This window comes from Pyxicephalus adspersus, chromosome 2, assembly GCF_032062135.1.
Source record: "Pyxicephalus adspersus chromosome 2, UCB_Pads_2.0, whole genome shotgun sequence".
Classification (NCBI taxonomy): domain Eukaryota; kingdom Metazoa; phylum Chordata; class Amphibia; order Anura; family Pyxicephalidae; genus Pyxicephalus; species Pyxicephalus adspersus.
Genome location: NC_092859.1, coordinates 89,440,082 through 89,460,036, shown reverse-complemented (window position 1 = coordinate 89,460,036; position 19,955 = coordinate 89,440,082). Strand labels below are relative to the sequence as shown.

Below are 19,955 nucleotides of genomic sequence, written 5' to 3'. Positions count from 1 at the left end.
TATATATATATGTATTAACTAGGGTAAGAATAGATTTCTTCAATTAAATCAGATCAGTCAGTAGATGTTTCAACAAACTCACAGATCATCTGCATTTCACATATCAAGTCTGCTTCATCAGGTATTACAATGGAGAACCGATAAAACACTGAAACATTTAATCAAATAACACTAATCAAAAATATTGTTGAACATAGAACTTATATATTACATAAAACAATCCAATGATAAACTTACATAACACATTTCAAATCACCAAAAAAATATCCGAAGAGTTCGCAGGTGAATAATTCCATTTAACAGACATTGACCCTGCATCTGGCTAGTCATTGGTAACAATGTCTTTAGACTCCTCCAACTGGTCCCTTTTCCAGACCCCATAATGATGTCACATTGGCAAAGAAAAAGATTTAAACTATATAGGGTCAAGGTAATTAAAAAAAAATACCACAAACACTATACAGGGGAAAGAGGGAAACGTTTGTGCACACTTTTAAGGTACTGAGTCCAGCTTTCAGAGAGCTAATTCCTAAAATAAGTAACCCATTTTAACAATTTCGTCCTGGTAGTTATCTGACTGCAGTGTGCTTATGGCTGTTTGACGCCTAATAGCAAAGCTAACTAACCACTATAGAAGCAAACGGAATAGAATTTCACCTTAAGCCAAAATGTCAACACTTGCAAGTCGTTTGCATTTTTCTGAGATTTATAATAAATATTGCTGTTTGTTCTTCCTATTGTTAAGGGACTGTGTAATTCAAACAAACAAGAATCTCCATGATCCTACATTCAGCCCGTGAAATATACATCATAAAGGCACAAAGCATCCATGCGACATTGTCCTACAGTTCTCAAGGTCATTTGAATAAAATGTGTTTTTTTTGTTAAATTACATTATTTAGTTGCAAGTATGCCAAGAACATCATTGCAGTCATAAACTGTATATGTAATACAGTCACATCTGTCTAGCTTTGCCGAGGTCAGATAACATGTATGCACCCACTTCCTTCCTAATCCATAAGGACATATATAAGTGATGTGGTTGTACAGCAGATGATATATTTGCATAGTGCAGTAAAATGCTACTTTTAAAAAATACTGTAAGGGTTTAAGGAAAAGCATCTAAAATTTGAACATATTATTCTTCTACCTCTTTTGTGTCCTTTTGTGAACAATCATAAACACAATCCACACTAACACAAGCACTATATAACAAGGCTAATGTCTTTTACATCAACATAATTTCATTTAAAATCTATATAAAAACGTTAAAACCGCACATCTTTGTTCTGTAATAAATAAAAGGTTGCTTTGAATTGAAAATGAATGTTAAAGCGTAAATCTTACATCTTGGTGACCCATTTGAAGTCTTTATCAGAGAAACAAATAAACTGCATAAACACTATTCATCGAAAAAGTATTGTATGTTTTATCAACTTGAAAGTGGAGTATTTAAAATAACAGAACATTGTTTTGCATTCTTCTGAGACACTATCCTCATTGCAGTAGTACAGGTGTAGTGCGCACAGGTAGGTATACTTTCAAACAAAGTATATTTATTCTTTTTGCCCCATCCTCCAATTTAAAAATTTCCCTGTTTCCAGCTCTATAATCCAGTCTGAGGTATTGAGACCATGGCTTGAATATCCACTGACTATTATATCCATAAAATCCAAGGCTATGATATTATAGACTATAATACAAAGACTGTAATACTTCTATGATACCATTGCCTAAGCTTTTCTTAAATCAGGAGAAAGCCCATAAAAAAACTTTAGGTTACTACTTTACACCAGAAAACCATGGGAAGAGCTGAATGTAAACATTTTGATAGCCACAACTTCAAGAGCTTGATGGGTGGCTATGAGTAACGGCAGAGGTACCCAAAATCTGGGATGGGGAAGGAAGCCAATAAAGTTTAAGTTGAATTGTACCCATCAATTTTTTACACAATTTACATTTTGACCTTAAAAAAGCTTACATCATACTTCCTAAATAAATACAGCTCATATATTTAACTTGTTCCTGAATTCTTGCCATTTTTTGTCCTCCTATCTCTAATAAACAAAACATTCATACCACTGAAACATGTTTAAATGTATCATAAAGTCGAAAAAAGACTTTTTAATACCATTTATTAAAAAAACAACTTTTTATTACTTATGTATTCAGTATAAATGAAAACTTTCTACATATAATTGAACCTTCACCATGGGGTTTATATACAATTCGTAGAATCACAAACCTGAGGTGCGTGCTAAGAATGACTATTCCTCTATCATTCCCTTTGCTAATTACCATTTTAATTTGCTTACTGAACACTGGGTCCTTCTTATTAATGAATTTAACCTGGAGTGGTTCATCTGCTTTGTTGTCTTTGGCTTATATCCTACTGGAGAATTTCCTAAATCTTTTAATGTTTTCATCTTCCTGTCATATTGTTTCCAGCAGGTACACTGATTTATGGATAGCAATATCTATGGAAAAGAAGAAAAAGCATCGTGCAAGCTATCCACCAGAGGTGAAATCATCTGACTTAATGACACTAAATGTCCTGAGTCTAAAAGGACAAAAAGATTGAGGGCACCTTCCTAAAGGTTTTCTTTGACTCCATTTATCAAATGTTTCCATCTTTAAATAGTATTCTAATTAGATATCATTTGACTCTCCATAAATGTCAAATTTCATTTATGATCTTTTATTCACAAATTGAACTGCTGTCCTTAAATTTGCAGAAGTGAAATTATTATTATACTTTGTATGCCTTGTGTGTGAACTGAAAAAGTTTTGATAATCCTCATTATTAATTTTATGCAGGTTTTTTGCAGGCAAAAAAATGAATCAATAAAACACATTCAAGCTCATTTTATGATTCTTTTGTAGTAAGCCTTAAATCTGGTTCTCTAAAGGGCCAAAGCTATGTGTATATTAATGTAGAGGGCAAAGTAGAAAGAGGGATTTTAAGGTTTGGTGAATGTAAAATATGAAACTGCAAAATAAAAGCTTTCAGAGTATAAAGATCAGCTTCTGTGAATATAAAGTTGTGGTGCTCTCAGGTTTGTGGAGAAACTCTGCCTTCTGTGAAAGTCATGAGCTATTACTGATGGCAAGGTCATAAGACCAGACAGCAGTGTCTATGGTCCGGCAGTCTATTCAGCTCTGAGCGAGGTCGGGAAAAGGATATGTCTGCTCATGATTATATGAGACATGCTTTTCTTAAATCCCCATAGCAGGGTTATATTCAGACATCACAACATCAATGCCAATAATTGCATCTTTTTATAAAAGCTCTGACTCTTGTGTCATATAAATAGTTTAGTAAAAAATGAAAGATAAAATGTTCAATTGAAGGAAGCCTGATTTAGATTACCGGCTACAATTTATTTGTTCAAAATAACAGACAAGTGAGATGCTTTCACTGTTACTAAACTAATATATTGTTTATTCCTTATAGTTAATTTGCTAAATTTACCCCAAAATGTCCATAGGTAGCAAGAAAAAATAAAAAAAGGGATGACAGATTGTATATTTGGAAGTTAGCACAGAAGTAGCTTATAATGTCTGCATTAGGTATCATCAGGAAGTATGTCAGCACTACAATACACTAGACAGTGTTACTTTTGATCAACAGGTGAAAATAAAGATAAAAAGCCTAAAAAAGTAAAAATAATGCAGCCACCACATCTAAGACAGATAAAGTGCAATACACTTTAATATCTGCTAGGTCACAGTTTTCTAAATGTCTGGTGTTATTGTTATTTAAACAAGTTAGAAAGTGAATGCATGGAATTGCACCTACCCGCAAAATGATTTTAGCGTTAAAACAAAGCATATCTCTCTTGTATTTAAAGTATTTAGAAAATGAAAAGGGGAGGGCATGAAAAAATATCAGCGTTGACAGTTTAATTTTCTCTCTAACTGCTATACAACACCAACCAGCTGTGTAGCATAAAATTTAATAACACAATTCACTCCTGCTTTTAAACTTTAGAATAAAAAGTAAATCTAAACGGCTATATATTATTAAAGAACTCATAAATGTTAAATGATATACAATTAAATATTAAAAGGTGAATATTAGTTGGAGACTGTTGCTGTCACAATCATATCTTGAGTTTTAAAGAGAAAATGCATCATAAGAGATTGTCTGTTAAGCAAGGAAATAATAATGTACTAGTGCAGTTTTAAAAAAAGTAGCCTTAAAAAAATCTATTTATAATTTAATTTCTAATACAACTGCCCAAAATGTTTTTATACTTTTTAATACCTTTTTATGTTTTAATATCTTTCTTTAAGAAATCAGTATAACTGTGGGAGGTTATAGACTGTAAGCCTCTCAGGCCACTAGTGAAAGGCAGTTTGAAGGTGTATGGAGAACAACATCAGTTGTCACAGTTTATTCATTGTCCAATAGGCAGGAATATGACACAGTAGGGTGAAAAACAAGAACAACGTAACTGTGGTTTTATAATGCTATCTAGGCAGTGTGGCATAAGTATGCAAACCATAAAAGTGGCTAAACATAATTATGATCACTTTTTCGACTTTGATAGACAAAATAATTATATAATGCCAGTATGTAAACAGGAGTTTGAAGAACATCCAACTTAGCAGACATCTACAAATAATGAGGACCCCGCCTGCTTGACACTTGCAATAATCTTCTAAAATTTATATTTAATTTTACTTTGCAACTTTCGGTTCTACCACGGTTTTGCCACGTCAAAGGTGAACAAGTAATTATTATCACCTTGTTAAAAAAGAAAAAATTGGCATATTTCCTGTATTCACTTGGTACCGGATACCAGTTCCATTTTAATATATTAACTTTAGAGCAAAAACAATATTCTATCTAGATGAAACAAATATAAATTAGATAATACAGATATAATTGTTACAAACATTTAAAGTTTCTCTAATTGTTCATGTTCCTTTTACACTGTGTGGTCAACAGCAAAAAAAATACATTAATAAAAAAAAATCAAAACTAACCAAACAAAACAATGTAGAAAAAACAACAAGAAAAATCCGTGCCCTGAAGAACTTACAATTTTACTTAGTGTCTGAGATTCAGGGAGATGACATGCCTTGGGTCAGCCTAAAGCAGCCAAACAAATCATCAAAGCTCCGCACTGTTTTATTGCTATAAAAATAATGTCTGATATACTAGATAGAAAACAACTCCAGGACCAGCCATAAATTCCCTCTGACTTCACAACGTGTATCTAAGTGATCTGTTATGCTGTGTACATTCATTATTTATAGCTATACAGTTCTTCATACTTAGCAAACATTTTAAACATTTAAAGATTGTTAAGGAAGAACCATTGTCTAATGGAAACAGAATTCAATGTTTTAAAGTGCTTCAAAATTGTTGAGTGCAGCTAATTAACCATTTCCTTGTAATGGGATAGAAAGTAATATGCACTCTAGAATCTGATATCTGTCTAATCTGTGTAAATCAGGTAATTCAGAAGTGTAGGCAATCATGATTCACGGTTTGTATAATTCTCTGCAGACTGCTCATGCCTGTAGTCATGTAACAAGTGGAGTAAAAAATAATATTTTGAAGTTATTACATGCTCAATAAACATGTATGTGTCAAAATATTTTTTTTTTTTCCTAAAGAGCAATTTTTGTAAAAACAGCATGTTTGAATCTCAGGCTTAGTTGTTTTTTATTCTGACCTCCTAAAGCCCAATGGATTATAAATGGACACAGAAGGCTACTAGACTCCATCACTGTCATAGGTCATGCTTCTACACACTTGGAAGTGACAGGTTTTGTGGATACGAATATAAGGAGTATAGGGGAGCACTGGTAAGGTTATTGTAAAGGGATACGGGGGATCTTTGCAAAGACACGGAAATTGTGGTATTTATTGGTAAGGTACCATCTTATCATCCAAATGACAAAGATCTTTCCTTGTAAAAAAATGTCATGGCTTGGTTAGTGCCACATTGTTTTTTTTATTAGAAAATATTTAAAAATGAGTGCAGAATGTATGATACCCTATTATTATACCCTGATTATTGCTCTATTTTCTTGAAATTCAGTTGTTGTATTTTGTAATCTGCTAAAAAACTAAAATGCATGCAAAGTGTAAGAGCAAAGAATAAAAAACTAGTAGGCAATAGTAAATGTCATACAGGTATATTATACATTTCTATAGATAATACACCTTGAGCTTTCCGCTTCCTACTAGCACAAGTAGGGTGAATATGTATATATATATATATATATATTCCTTTAGACAATCAGCAGCAGTCAGGGGCAGTAATGCCAGTTACAATATTTCAGCTACACAATTGAATATACCTTTGATCCTTAACATCTTTTGATATTAGTATACGGACTACAGTACTTAAAAAATGTGTTAAGCAAGCAAGTAAAATTTAAGTAACATGTCAATTGATAGGTATCAACCTTGTAATAGTCTATGAATATTGCTACTGGGAAATTTAAATTTTTTATTCTTTCTGCACTAGAGTAACAGAGAATAGATTACAAATATATATAAATCATTTATGAACAGTCCCACAGTGCATGTTTTGTTTCTAAAATGAAAAGTAAAAAGTTAGTATTGTGTATACCATTTTTGAGCAGTTTTTTTTAAATGATAAAAAAATAATCTTCTAATTATCTTCTTCTTAATTATAAAAGCATTTATTGAACATAAACATTATATTTGAAATGGTGACCAAGTGGAAAAAGTAAATGCTACGGTGTGCCAAACTATTTGAATCCTATAAATATTTTCAATAGTAGTATTAAGGCAGTACTCAGTTCAGTTACTCATTGCCTGTTCCATAAATGGTCAAGGTTTTTGAAATACGCTTGAAAAGTGAAAACACTTTTCAGAATACATTGTGTTCTAGTTTTTGTGTGTCCATGCCATGCTCAGACCAATAAACCCACCAATTCAAGTAGGATATTTCAGTGTCGGAGGGGACAAGAAAACGTAGAAACCAAAGAGGTGGGATTTGTCCCAGACCTGTATTACAAGTGCACATGCTACTATATTATGGTCATCTGACATTTATTGCTTAAAATATCTTCATTTATCAACCTATCCCTACCAATATATTCTTCTGTTGACCTCTAATTCTTAGCTACTACAGTAATGAACATTGGTCAATCAGCAAAAGTAAAGAAAGATCATGTTTTGGGTTGACACGCTTCTAATGTAAGGTCCTTTAACTTGAGTGTTTTATCAGAATTGAGGATATTGCTGGTCATTTATAGAAATAGTTTAAATATTTCCAATTATATCCTTATTGCTAGTTATAAAGCATTTAACGTCAAATGTTTGGCACCTAGACATTATTAGTAATTTAATCCTTAAATCCTGATGGCATACAAATCAGAGCCCTAGCACATAGAAATTAATCACAGATCACAAGAAAACCAGGAGTTCATTATTTTTATATGAAAATGAGTTTATTGTTTTCTGTTAATCAGATGTAAGCCCTATCTGAATGGCATTTAGTTTTCTGGACCACTGTGTATGATAATCTATTTACCCTTTGTAATCTTTTGTTATATCTCAATGTTGATGATCTCCAAAAGCCTTTTTGCAAATACTTCCTCCTGATATGCATGCATTTGTGATGGCTGCGTGGCATTTTTCAGGAAGAGGTTTCTGATGGTGACAACAGTGGGTTATGCCAGTATAATGTATTTTAAAGCAGACACTTGAAGTCTCTATCAGAACCTTTTATATTATGCCAAGCCATCTTTCTGCATTCAAGAATCCAAGAAATTAGTCGCTGGATTTAATAAGGGTCCGCCATAAAGTAAATGAACATTAGATTAGTTCAAACAGAAGACATTCCACCTTTTTAGAATTATTAAGTCTTTGCTACTAAGAGGCTATGACATCCAACTGAGACGTAGCAGGATGAAAATACAGACAACCTGAAATAAAAGGAATAGCGCAAATACTCCTTAGGCTCAGCATGTATTTATTTTGTAGCTACAGTTAACTTTTGTTAATGACAACATTAAAAATGGATATTCCGTTGCTAACTATAAAGACTATTTATACTGTATATACAATTAGGTACCTCTAGACCTTTAAATACCTATTTTGTTTTACTGCACCATACCTCTGTGTTTTGGTGCAGTGCATTAAAATGGTGCAGTTTCCAGCAAAACACATTTTCCGTATAGATAAATGATAACATTTATAAATGATAACAATGATAACATGATAACATCTCAATATGCTAGAACATGATTGGTAAACAAACACTGAATGAGCTGAGGATCAGACCATGTTTATGGAACCTTTCATTCCAAAAAGGGGGAATGCCTTAGAATTACCGAATCCGTTCTCACAACTAAATGTAAATTAGGTGGTATCATCTGAGAAATCCATATCTAAATGTAGATGTATTATTTGAAAGGATTGAGGTAAAACAAATTCCAATTTATATGGTTGATTGATGGAACCTTAGCAGTCATTTGCCAGAGATGCTCACTGTACCTCCTATTACACTAGGATCCACTCATCAGAGAAACATGAGAGACAATAAAATAGTTGCATTAAAGATTACTTTGGATTGAATGTTACAATAATAACTCAAAATGTAAATTATATATTTGAACACTTTACTATCCTACATTTACAATGTGTTTGATTATTGGAGAAACCCAGAGCATTATTAGAAATATGCAGAGGTAGTGAAAAAGGATTATCAATATATTGTCTAAAGACTAGAAATTTGCTTCTGTGTTACAATAAAAACTATTTCATGGTCAAAAATAAAACAGATGCTGTAATTTACAATAATTGATGTCTAATAATTCATTTGTATCACTGTGCATAGTGTGCAATCTTTAAATTAATCTACAATGAATGTTTGATATGTGCACAGATGAGCATTAGGACACAGGGCATAAAGCAGAAACATTGTTCTAGGTAACAGTAATATTAGCTTTATAAAAATCCTGTACTAATACAATGTGCCCTAATCATTTTTATTGCTACTTTATATTTTAATTAAAGTACAACCTCATTAAAATAAGTCAAATGTTCTCATTTACTGTAATAACACATCATTAAAACAGTTCTAAAATAAAATGATAGTGCCTGGATTTATAATGTTTAACCCATACATTTATTTCACTATTAATCTTACCTATGAAGAGATAGAAACACTTGCCAATAAAACTCATAAAATATGGATGGGTAATCTGATTTATGAATGTTCTCCAGAACTGGTGAAAATAGACTATCACGGGGGAACCAGCAAACCTGGAACGGATCTGGTCCAGCACTGAAATCATTACTAATAGCAAATGATTTTTTAGGAAATCTATTCCAGGTTGGCTGTCTCACCCAGGTTCTCCTTTGATCGTTTATCTTCTTCAGTCTTGGAGAGCTTTAGGAAATCAGGCCCAACCTATGTGGTTTTGATAGGAAAATGCTTCTTTTCTAGACATATTTGGGGGGAGGTTTTTGCATATTTTCACTATATACATAAGTGCATAAATATACCCCAATATGTCTTGTTAATCCGGTGACCCTGAAATGTGCCTTCTAATGATGTTGTAATACTTTCGTTGTTGCCTTTTGCACACTGAAGGCTTAATGTATAAAAAATCAAAAACAAAATGTTTTTAACAGACACTAAACACATCCAAAAATGTCTTGGAAGTTTGAATGTGTTTGGTGATGCCAGAGGAAAGCATTTGCATTTACAATTCTACAGTCCCAGTGAGGGCTAGAAAGAGCCTGATCTCCTCTAATAATAAGATGATTTCTGCATTAAACTTCCCATTCGCCTTATTCATCAGGTGGTGATCAGCCTGATCCTCATTTTATAGATGGCTAGATATCTGGATTTCTATGCTTCAAACATCCTAACCTCTTCTTGATATACCTATATATATATATATATATATATATATATATATATATATATATTATACCTAACACATACTATGGAAATGTAGTGCCTAAACAAAATGGTATATATAGCCACACATAACACTTATTTTAGTATTTTCATTTTAGATGTCAAACTATTTTAGCTTTGGTTCATGAATATGTCAGATTCCATTCAAAATATAGAAGCTTGAATGTTGAGCTGTCTCTGAGACATGTCTCTCTGTCTTTTTGTATATAAGAACATATTAGGTGAATAAATGAAGCTATTTGTCAGCTAGCCTTGCATTATTAAGGTTTATTTGTTCCACATATTTGTTGGCTCTTTTGAACCAGTCGAGAAACTCTTTCATTTGTCTAATTTATAAGCTTTCCCGGGCCTGCATTCTAGTAGTTTAGAAGTGTCACCAGCAATAACTATGAAAAATTGCAGTGTGCATCTTGCTCTCCTTTTCTTTTTGCAGCTTTACAGTCTATCCCAACTACCAAAGGGACTTCAGCTTCAAGACGTAACAAATCTAATTTAACCCTGCTGAATTTCAGTATCTGTGCCTAATGGTCATTTTGTAGAGCTTAAACACATTTGAACTTGTGCTGAATCATTTATAGCACAAAAAAATTGAAGTAAAGAGATAAAAGTAATGCATTTAAAGTAAGTGGCAAAATACATCTGCGGAGCTGAACTCATAATTTGTTAAGTGCGTACAGTAAACCTGTTGTGTTTTAGTCCTATTAAACAGGGAGTTTATACAAGGCACCTCCGAGTGCAAGCAAGCAGAAGTTTTTTTCCACAGCCAGGAGTTATGTTATGCAAATTCTGCCCAAAGATCAAAGGTCAGTCTGGGGTCTGCATCTTTTATCTACTTCTTTTGGTCAATGAGGTTTAGGAAAATGCAAAGGGTATGAGGGGGCATATGAGAGTGTCACAAGCCTTGGATTACCATGGTGCTTTGCAATTAATTTACATCAGTTTGTGGCACCCAAACCTAACTCTCTCACTTGGACTGATCTTTATGCTCTGCTGCTCCAAATGTGCAGCTGCTCTTTGGATATCTTGTGCCAATGTTGCTATAGCTAATAAGGGTTGGGGTGGGGGAGGGGGACAACATAGAGCAGTTGCCTATTTTTAAAATTTAGCTTACCATATACTTATCATGTTCAAGAAGCAGTAACTTATCAGGCTGCTTCTTGAACATTCAGAAATGGCATACAGTTTTTTTTATTTAATAACACGTATTATATAACTATAAGCAAACGCAAATTTTGGGCCCTTCTTTTAGTAACTTAGATTATGGCACGTTTTGGCCTAAGGTTTGTTGTGTGCTTTAAAACAGAACTATAATCACTACCGTTTCAGTGATAAGATGTCTGCAAGCTCCCTAGGCTATCGGTTTACATTTGTTTTAAAGCAAAACCATAATCAGTTCATTCCACAAAATCCTTTGCCAGTGCCAACATCTTCTTCCCAGCATTTTCCGGGTTTGTGATCCTGATTTGCCTTATTTTTGCCATCCTGAATCGCCTGGCCAAGATTATATAAATCCTATGCATGAGCATGGGAGTTCAATAATCCTGGCACCAAGGCATACTAAAAACAGAAAAGCTCACTTTTCAATCTATGGAAGCCAGGTAAGACATTTTTAATGCAGTAGAGAAAAAGTATAAAACAAAAACTCCCTGCATATATTTATTTTTCAAGTTAGGTTCCACTTATGATGACTTCATTTGTGACCATATAAGATCTGTTGCTCTTAGGGCTAGCCTGCTCTAAAAGAAGATGTCCTTTTAAAGTTATCTAACCACGAATGTCGGCACTCCCTTTCAAAGGTGCCAACAAATTATGTATGGGCGCTTTCAATTCTAATTCATATTCACGTGTTCCGTGCTAACACATGCCAATAAATTAGAGTTGGTTAGATTGTGCCATACGAGTAGTGCCATAGGGTTTCCCATAATTCACAGTGGTGTTTTAGGTTGTTAAAAGCAGTGGTGGCAGCACATCACTATATGGATAGAACCAAATGCTGCAATACCGAGAAGATGCTATAGAAAACATACATTAAGGAGCAGAACCTCTTATATTTTTACAGAGGCAAATGTGTGAGCAAAAAACTGTATTAAATGTTTAAATAATTCAAAGCAAAAAAACTACAAAAGTATAACAAAGCCTTTTTTTGTGAATCAGCACAAAAAGAACAGTTCTCATTTTATTTTCCAAATATGTTTTAGCTATAGTTTTTTTTTTGCTACTCAATAGGTATATATACATATTTCAGGAAGTATCAACTTTGAATATTATGCTGCATTGCAATATTTCATTTTCTAAAGAGGAGATGTAAAAGTAAAGCATTTTTAGAAAATATTTATATTTGACGTACCTTTAAGCAATTAAAAGATAATATGCTGCAGGCACAGCTGGCAAGCGTACAAATACCATCTGTTAGAAGCAACTACTTCAAGCCTTTAATATTTGGCTGTGCTGGGGTACAGGACAATATGGCAACAGAAAACGTCCTAAATCTTGCATAAAAATATTTGATGGTATTTGCTATTCTGTTCTGTAGATTATAAATATTAGAACTGATAGAAGTAAGTTCTTTGGTAAAAAAAAGTACGAATACTAAAGGAAAGAAGACTGACTCTTCATTATTGAGCAATAAATTATTCATCTTGAAATAAAATTATGTTTTGTATTATGCAAAAGTACTGAACTATAACAAGAGCAGGCACCAGATAAACTAGACCAAGCGACTATGTAATAGGATTACAATCTATTATGAATCCTATAAATAGTACAAACATGAGGAGGCCTCCTGACCACATTAAGACAGCATACAGCCCTTTCCAACAAACAACTGCTTTTTATGTATATCATGGAATATATATGAATGACAGGTCAAAATCACACATTAGCCATTTTTAAGATAGAAGGTTGCCTTTTACTGTACCTTTTAAATTTGATTGTGGAGCAATCCCTTCTTTTTTTGTGATTCCTGTTCAAGGGCTGATCTGCTCCCTACACAAAATAAAGATAAAAAAGGCATATTACTAATATATATTAATAAAATATATATAAAAAGTAAACTGCAAAGGATGCCTTTGGTTTTGTTAAGCCTCTGATACCTAAAAGCAAAAGCCACAATGCAAATGTTATTACATTTTAAAGATGTTTTTATATTTTTACCATAGCTACTGCTGTTTCTATCATTTTGTCAGAAGATTTTCCAAGTCAGTGAAGCTGACAAGTAACAGACACACACAGGTATTAAATCATTATTAGATCAAGTTGTAAGAGCATCCTGACCTTTTTGATCATAGTATTTTTAAAATCATTTCTAAAATGCTCTATTCCATAAAACATAATGCTGTTTATAACAGATGGTTACAAAGTTACATAGTTACATAGTAGGTTAGGTTGAAAAAAGACATAAGTCCATCAAGTTTAACCACTAGGGAAATAAACATATCCCAGATATAAATCCCTTTAGAGAGGAAGGCAAAAAAGCCCCTGGTACAATTTGCTTCAACAGGGGAAAAAAGTCTTCCTGATTCCATGAGGCAATTGGATGTTCCCTAGATCAACAGTCACTGGTATTTTTACTTTAAAGCCTTAATACCCAGTTATATTCTGTGCTTCTAGAAAAACATCCAGCTTTTTCTTAAAGCAATCTATAGTAGAACTGCTGAAACTACTTCCTGAGGGAGCTGATTCCACATTTTTACAGACCTTACAGTGAAGAATTCCTTCCTTATCCGGAGCTTAAACTTCTTTTCCTCCAGACCCAAAGATTGCCCTCTTGTTCTTTGTAATGATCTCAAAGTGAATAATGGGGAAGAGAGTTCTCTATATGGACCGTTTATATATTTATACAGGGTGATCATATCCCCCCTTAAACGTCTCTTCTCAAGGGAGAATAGATTCAGTTCAGCTAATCTCACCTCATAGCTGAGCTCCTCCATTCCTTTTAATAATTTAGTTGGCCTTCTCTGCAGTCTCTCCAATTCCACAATGTCCTTGTTGTGAATTGGTGACCAAAACTGGACTGCATATTGCAGATGTGGTCTGACCAATGCTTTGTACAGGGGCCGGATTATGTCTCCATCTCTGCAGTCTATTGCTCTTTTAATACAAGAAAGTACTTTACTAGCTTTAGATATTGCAGCTTGGCATTGCATGCTGGTATTAAGTCTATTATCTACCAGAACCCCCAGATCCTTTTCCATTTCAGACTATTTCAAAAAGTATTCCCTCTAGACAGTATGAAGCATGCATGTTGTTAGCTCCCAAGTGGATAAATTTCACGTTTTCATTTATCGATAATAAATGTCATTTGCCACTCGGCTGCCCAATCAAACAGTACATCCAGGTCTGCTTGTAGATTATAGACATCCTGTATGGACTTAATTCCATTACATAGTTTGTTGTCATCTGCAAACACAGAAATGGTACTTTTAATCCCAAACTCTATATCATTTATCAAGATGTTAAACAGTAAAGGTCCCAACACTGAGCCCTGGGTACACCACTAATAACATTAGGCCAGAGTATGAATCATTAATTACAACTCCCTGGATATGCTCTTTAAGCCAGTTCTCTATACATTTACAGATTTACTTTTCTAAACCTATCGACCCTAACTTGCATATTACCCGTCTGTGGGGGTACGGTGTCAAATGCGTTGGCAAAGTCCAAGTACACTATATCAACTGCCACTATATCAATTCCACTGTCTACCTGTTTACTTAAATAATTTATTGTGAACAGCAAACATACTAGATAAATACAATAACACAAAAATGACAAAGCCTAGTAAAGTTTGGGTATTGGATTCATTTTGATTGGTTGCTAGTGATTTCTACATTTTGAGTAGATACTTAGTACTGAGAATGGAACAATTGTGAAATTATTCCCTTACCTTCATTTTGTTATCAAGTTGAGAATACCATTGACAACAGAACATTTCCTTAATTAGCTCCCATGCTTTACACAATGCTCTAGGTCTAATATTGTAAAACACATACTGAAGGGGAGAGCTGAGAGACAGGCTCATTAGTTTTCTGCTGCTAAATAATGATACAATCAGCAGATATTAAATCATTCTCCTATGCAATAGGTAGGAGGCTGTGTGATTAAAAGGGTCAGCTGAACAAGTTTTTATGTGGCAGAATATAAAGTTCTGCTGTACATATATTCACTTTCTATTTAGCTGTTGGGACAAAGTTCTGCTTTAATTGACTGCTTGTGCAGTAAATTCAATTCATGTAATTTTTGTCAAATTTCAGCAAAGTGAAATCTTATTGGGTGTTATGAATTACTTATTTGTTTTACTACTATTAAAAAAGAATAACTAAGAATTAAATTGGAACAGGGAAGGACTTGGGTATGAGGAATAGTCTTCTTTGAAAGTCTTTTCTTGTGCATTCAGTCCAGAATTTTAAAATAAATTCGATTTATCTTTTGCCTATGGTATAATCCTATACATAATTACCAATGGGGAGCAGATAATAGGCCATGCTGACAAAAGTAATTGGGTGTAATGTTCCATGAGTGACTCTTGTTTGGCCAGATAAAGACTAAACTTAAGAGTGCGCAAATTCTTACGTTGGTGTTGTAGTGTACATTTTAGGAATAAAGAGAAAGTAATACTTGCAAAGAATCTGAAATATAAAAAGTATTTAGAGTTTATCAATTCAAACTTTTGAATGATGCCAACATTGCTAAGCCTTTAGCATCAATATTTGACTAAGCCTAATTTGTGTGTAGCTACCTTACCCCTGGGCATTCCTCACCTGTCTACTCTTTTGTTTCTAAGTCTAAAAACCAATTAGACTAAGCCAATAGCTTACTTTCCACTGGTATAAATTCTTTATTGTCTGTTTTTTGCAATATAAGAACAAGAAATCCCTGATCTTTGTAGAGAAAATAAACAAAGGATTTCACTGCTGTCTCAGTGGAGTATCATATTTGGTTGGCTGCTAAGTACTACAGCATTTAAATGCGTCATTGATCAATACATTAGCTATGTAGCATGAGGTCTATACCCCGTTGTTACCCTAGAGTGTTCCCATTTGGTTCTTGATTGTGATAACGCAGGACTATGTATTGGTTTTATATATATAGAAGTGGTTGATCAATATTGTGTCAGTGGTATAAAAGTGAAAAGTCCTGATAATAACTCTGCATAATTAAAGCAATCAATAGTCATGTGGATATGTGATTCATGGGATTAAAAATTTTTAAGAGGAGAGGAAGAGAAAAAGGCTATTGTTTATTAGATTTCACAGAAAACTTTATGACATTTTAAGGTAAAAGTACTATCAGTCGCTGCCGCCAAATTCGGCACGTTCATGCACATTACAGCTTACATGCTTTATAAATATAAAATTACTACATATAAATATATATATGCTCTGTGGTCCTGTAAATTAAAATGTTTTCAAACAATTACTTAAAAAAATGTATCCTTGAGAAAGCCTGTTGACAAGAAATACACAACGAAAGTATTTCACACAGATCACTTCCAGGACTAATCATGTATTAAATTAAATAAACGTCATTTTCTAAAGTTCATTCCAAGGGTCAAGACCATTCTAATTAATTTGCCGTTTGAATCATTATGATCAATGTGTTTCAAAAATCTACAATTTCTTTATTTGCATGTGTGTGAGGGTGTGTGTTACTGCTTCAAATCCATTATTTTAGGAAGCAACAGGCAGGAAATATGAAGCTTTGATGACAATTGTGTGAAAATAACACAATATTTCTTGAAAGGTAAGTATAGTGCTGCTAGGCTTATCTTCTTACTAATACTTCTCACCTATCCAACCGCAGTGATTATGAAACTCCAAAGGAAAAAATCAATACTCACAAAGCATTTAAGATCATGTCTTCAAAGGCAGCTCATTGAACAGCTTCAAAAGACTATAAATATTGTTCTGAAACCTGGTCTGGTGTCTTAAAAGCCATGTACATCTTAAAAAGGATTTGTCGCAGCAACTGACTCTTAGCCTACATGTATACCTATTAGAATATCCAGGGGTCCTAACTCCCATCCTTGGAGGTCACATTTTGGTATAAGGAATCTTTTTTGGACTCTTAACTATCTTATTTCATTTAATGCTGTCTGAGAAATACTAATAATATGTGTGGGGCCTGGCTTTCAAAGGTTGCAGTTAAAGACCCCTGCGATTGGCCTATAGGTCTTTGTCAAGACCACCACAGAAATATAGCCACGGATATAAATAAATATATAATTATAAATCAGAGCCATGGACCAGGTCCTCCATACGGATTGCAGGCTAGTGCGGTGGGTGGGTTGTGTCTCTTTGATTCACCAAATCACCCCTTTAACACTATAGTAAATCAAGTTTCTTGTCTCTGTTGACATAAAACTTTATTTATAATATAGAATTCTAGACATGTACAGGTAGGTCTATAGAAAGAAAGGCAACTCCTTTTAAAGGATACCAATCATACTGTGATGGAAGAGCAAGATGTGTCTTCAATGATCCACTTTGAATGAAAATTACTGCTGGAGTCCCAAACTGATGCTTTGCAGTCAACTGATCAGCAGCAGTTACTCATCCATTTTGCTTTTGGGAATTATTGTTCAGATATCATGACCCTGAGGTATGCATTTCCTGCATGAGTCTGCAGAACGATGCCCTTTGCTGATGATGTCAAGCCCCTAGGGCTTTCATACAGACAACTTCTTAGTCAATTTTGTTCAAGAAGAATCAGTGGCTTAGGCTAATAATGAAGCCCTTGTAAAATATGTCCTAATAATTTCTAACAATAATGCAAATCTATTTTTTTTAAAGTAGGGGATGCTGTAAATGTAAACTGTTTTATTAAGTGCAGTTGCTATTTTTCAGTAAAGGAATTTTGTTATAGATGAGGAGAAAATAGGATTAGACTATTATTTGCCTTCAAGAGAACAGGAATTAACTGTTGAAACTGACAAATAGAAAATCTTCTTTATGTTTCTAAGTAAGAAGGCCCTAAGGTCCTGAGGCTTAGCCACTTTAATTAGTTTAATGGGGAAGACAGGAGTGAAGGACATGCACAAAACAGCTTTCAGTAAAGCAAGGAGCAGATAGCTCCTCTATACTGATTGAGTGAAAGGAGGATGCTTCTGATCCTTGACTTATAAATGTCACCTACTTCAAATTATAAAACAATGTGTGAAATATGTTTATTAAAACTGAAATAATGCATTTAATTCAGTTGTTAAGTGAAAAACAGCACATCTTTAAAATGTTACATATATTTTAACTATATGAAAGAAATGTTGTAATAAATGTCTTCAACAATATACTCAATGCTAACATAAATATTAATATCCATGTAGCAACAACAAGGACTACCCAATCTTCTCTGCACTGTTTTGAGTCTGATCAACTGCATTCAACTACTGACTTATAGCCCATTTATATTTAATGCAAAATCACAATAATGTTTATTTTATGAAATTCTGACCTTCAACCCTTTTTAAAAATAGATACTACAGATGTTTAGCATAAATGTATTGGTGTAATTGCATAACTCTAATAGGACTTGTTACAAGTCAAGACAAAAAGTGAAAACAAATCTGCTACAGGGATGTGTGTTTGAATGTGTGAAAGTAAACCCACAAACTTCTAGCTGAATTACTGTTTTTTTTTTTGTTTGTTTGGAAAAGAATTAAAAAGGCAAATCTTCTATGTGATTTTTTTCAGATATATCACCAGTTATCTCTTATGCTCTCATTTTTTTTTTCATTCTTATAGATCTATTTATTTTTAATACTAGCTTACATTTGTCATTCTTCTCTAAATATCTGGCACTGGTCTCCATGTGGTGGTAGGGTTGCTAGTTCTACCTCTGGTCTACGTGTTACACATAAGCAGCCTACACTATGGTAATTTGTAATGTATCTTCATTGATAAATGTATTTCCCCCAGATTTCCATGACCTTTTCTCACCCATGATTATATTGTTTACTTTGTCTTTAAGAGGCCAAAAAAGGTGGCTATGACTTGGGGCTTAAAACACACAAGCAGATAACAAGCCAATTTAACTCTGTCGCTGATATTATCACTTTTATAATTGGTGATTCATTGAGCCGATGTCCCAAAAACACTGCATATATGCATACAACATTTTGTGTTTTGATTTGATCTGATCATCCATACACATGACATGACCTGTATATCTTTGAATGAATATTACCAACACTCAATTCCTTCAATCTGATAAATTGGATAGGGAATCAAATTGGAAGTAAAAGTGTGCTAGACCTAGGCCATTTCAATATGGGTAACCATTTTGTCCAAAAAATAGGAATAGTGAATCTTTTTCTTGCATTATGCAGGCAAAACAAATGACGACGACAAGACATGGCGACACAAGATGCACTAGTCATTACCTTAAACCTCTACCACACCTCAATGTCAACTATTATTCATACACACAAATTACTTTTTGCTTTGCAATATAAGAAAATCTATTGCAAATCAGTTAATATGCTAACAAGAATGCAGCATTTCAGTTTTACAAGCTTTCAACTCATCCAAAATAATCCTATTTTTATTGCCAAATGCTTGGTGATCTCATGTTTATTACAAGTCAATAAAAAAAATATTTGTAAAGGTTCTAACTTTGCATTACAGATGTCTCAAGGGAACAGCCAACACTGTCTATTCCTAACGCCTAAAAGCTGTGTTTCTGCCAATCTGAAATTGTCATTCACCACTGCATAATTCATTATGGTTATTCTAGCATGACTTAAAATAAGAGTGGAGTCAAACTGATGCTAATTTAACCTTCAAAAAAATATATCTGTGAGTATATAGCCAAGGTAATTCATGTCATGGCCAAAAACTCATATCCTAAAATATAAATACCCAGATGAGGGAGTAGCTTCACTGTAATTATAGTGAAACCATGCTTTAAAATCAAAATCATTTAATTTGGGTACTACAGGAAATGTTATGACATGGTATAAATTATAGAAACAAGTCATGACTGAGCAAATCTTTTGAGTATTCTTCTCGGGAATCATGAGCAATCAAAGATGAACAA

General features: G+C 33.6%; 1 protein-coding gene across 3 annotated transcripts in view; it reads right to left on the bottom strand.

The window, feature by feature from the left end:
• SYT1 (synaptotagmin 1) overlaps positions 1-19,955 on the bottom strand; it is a 285,194-nt gene that overhangs the window by 131,538 nt on the left and 133,701 nt on the right. For all 3 annotated transcript variants that reach the window (XM_072401415.1, XM_072401412.1, XM_072401413.1), the window contains one exon: positions 12,841-12,908. The gene's annotated coding sequence lies outside the window, so the exon portion shown is untranslated. The remainder of the gene's footprint in view (positions 1-12,840; positions 12,909-19,955) is intronic.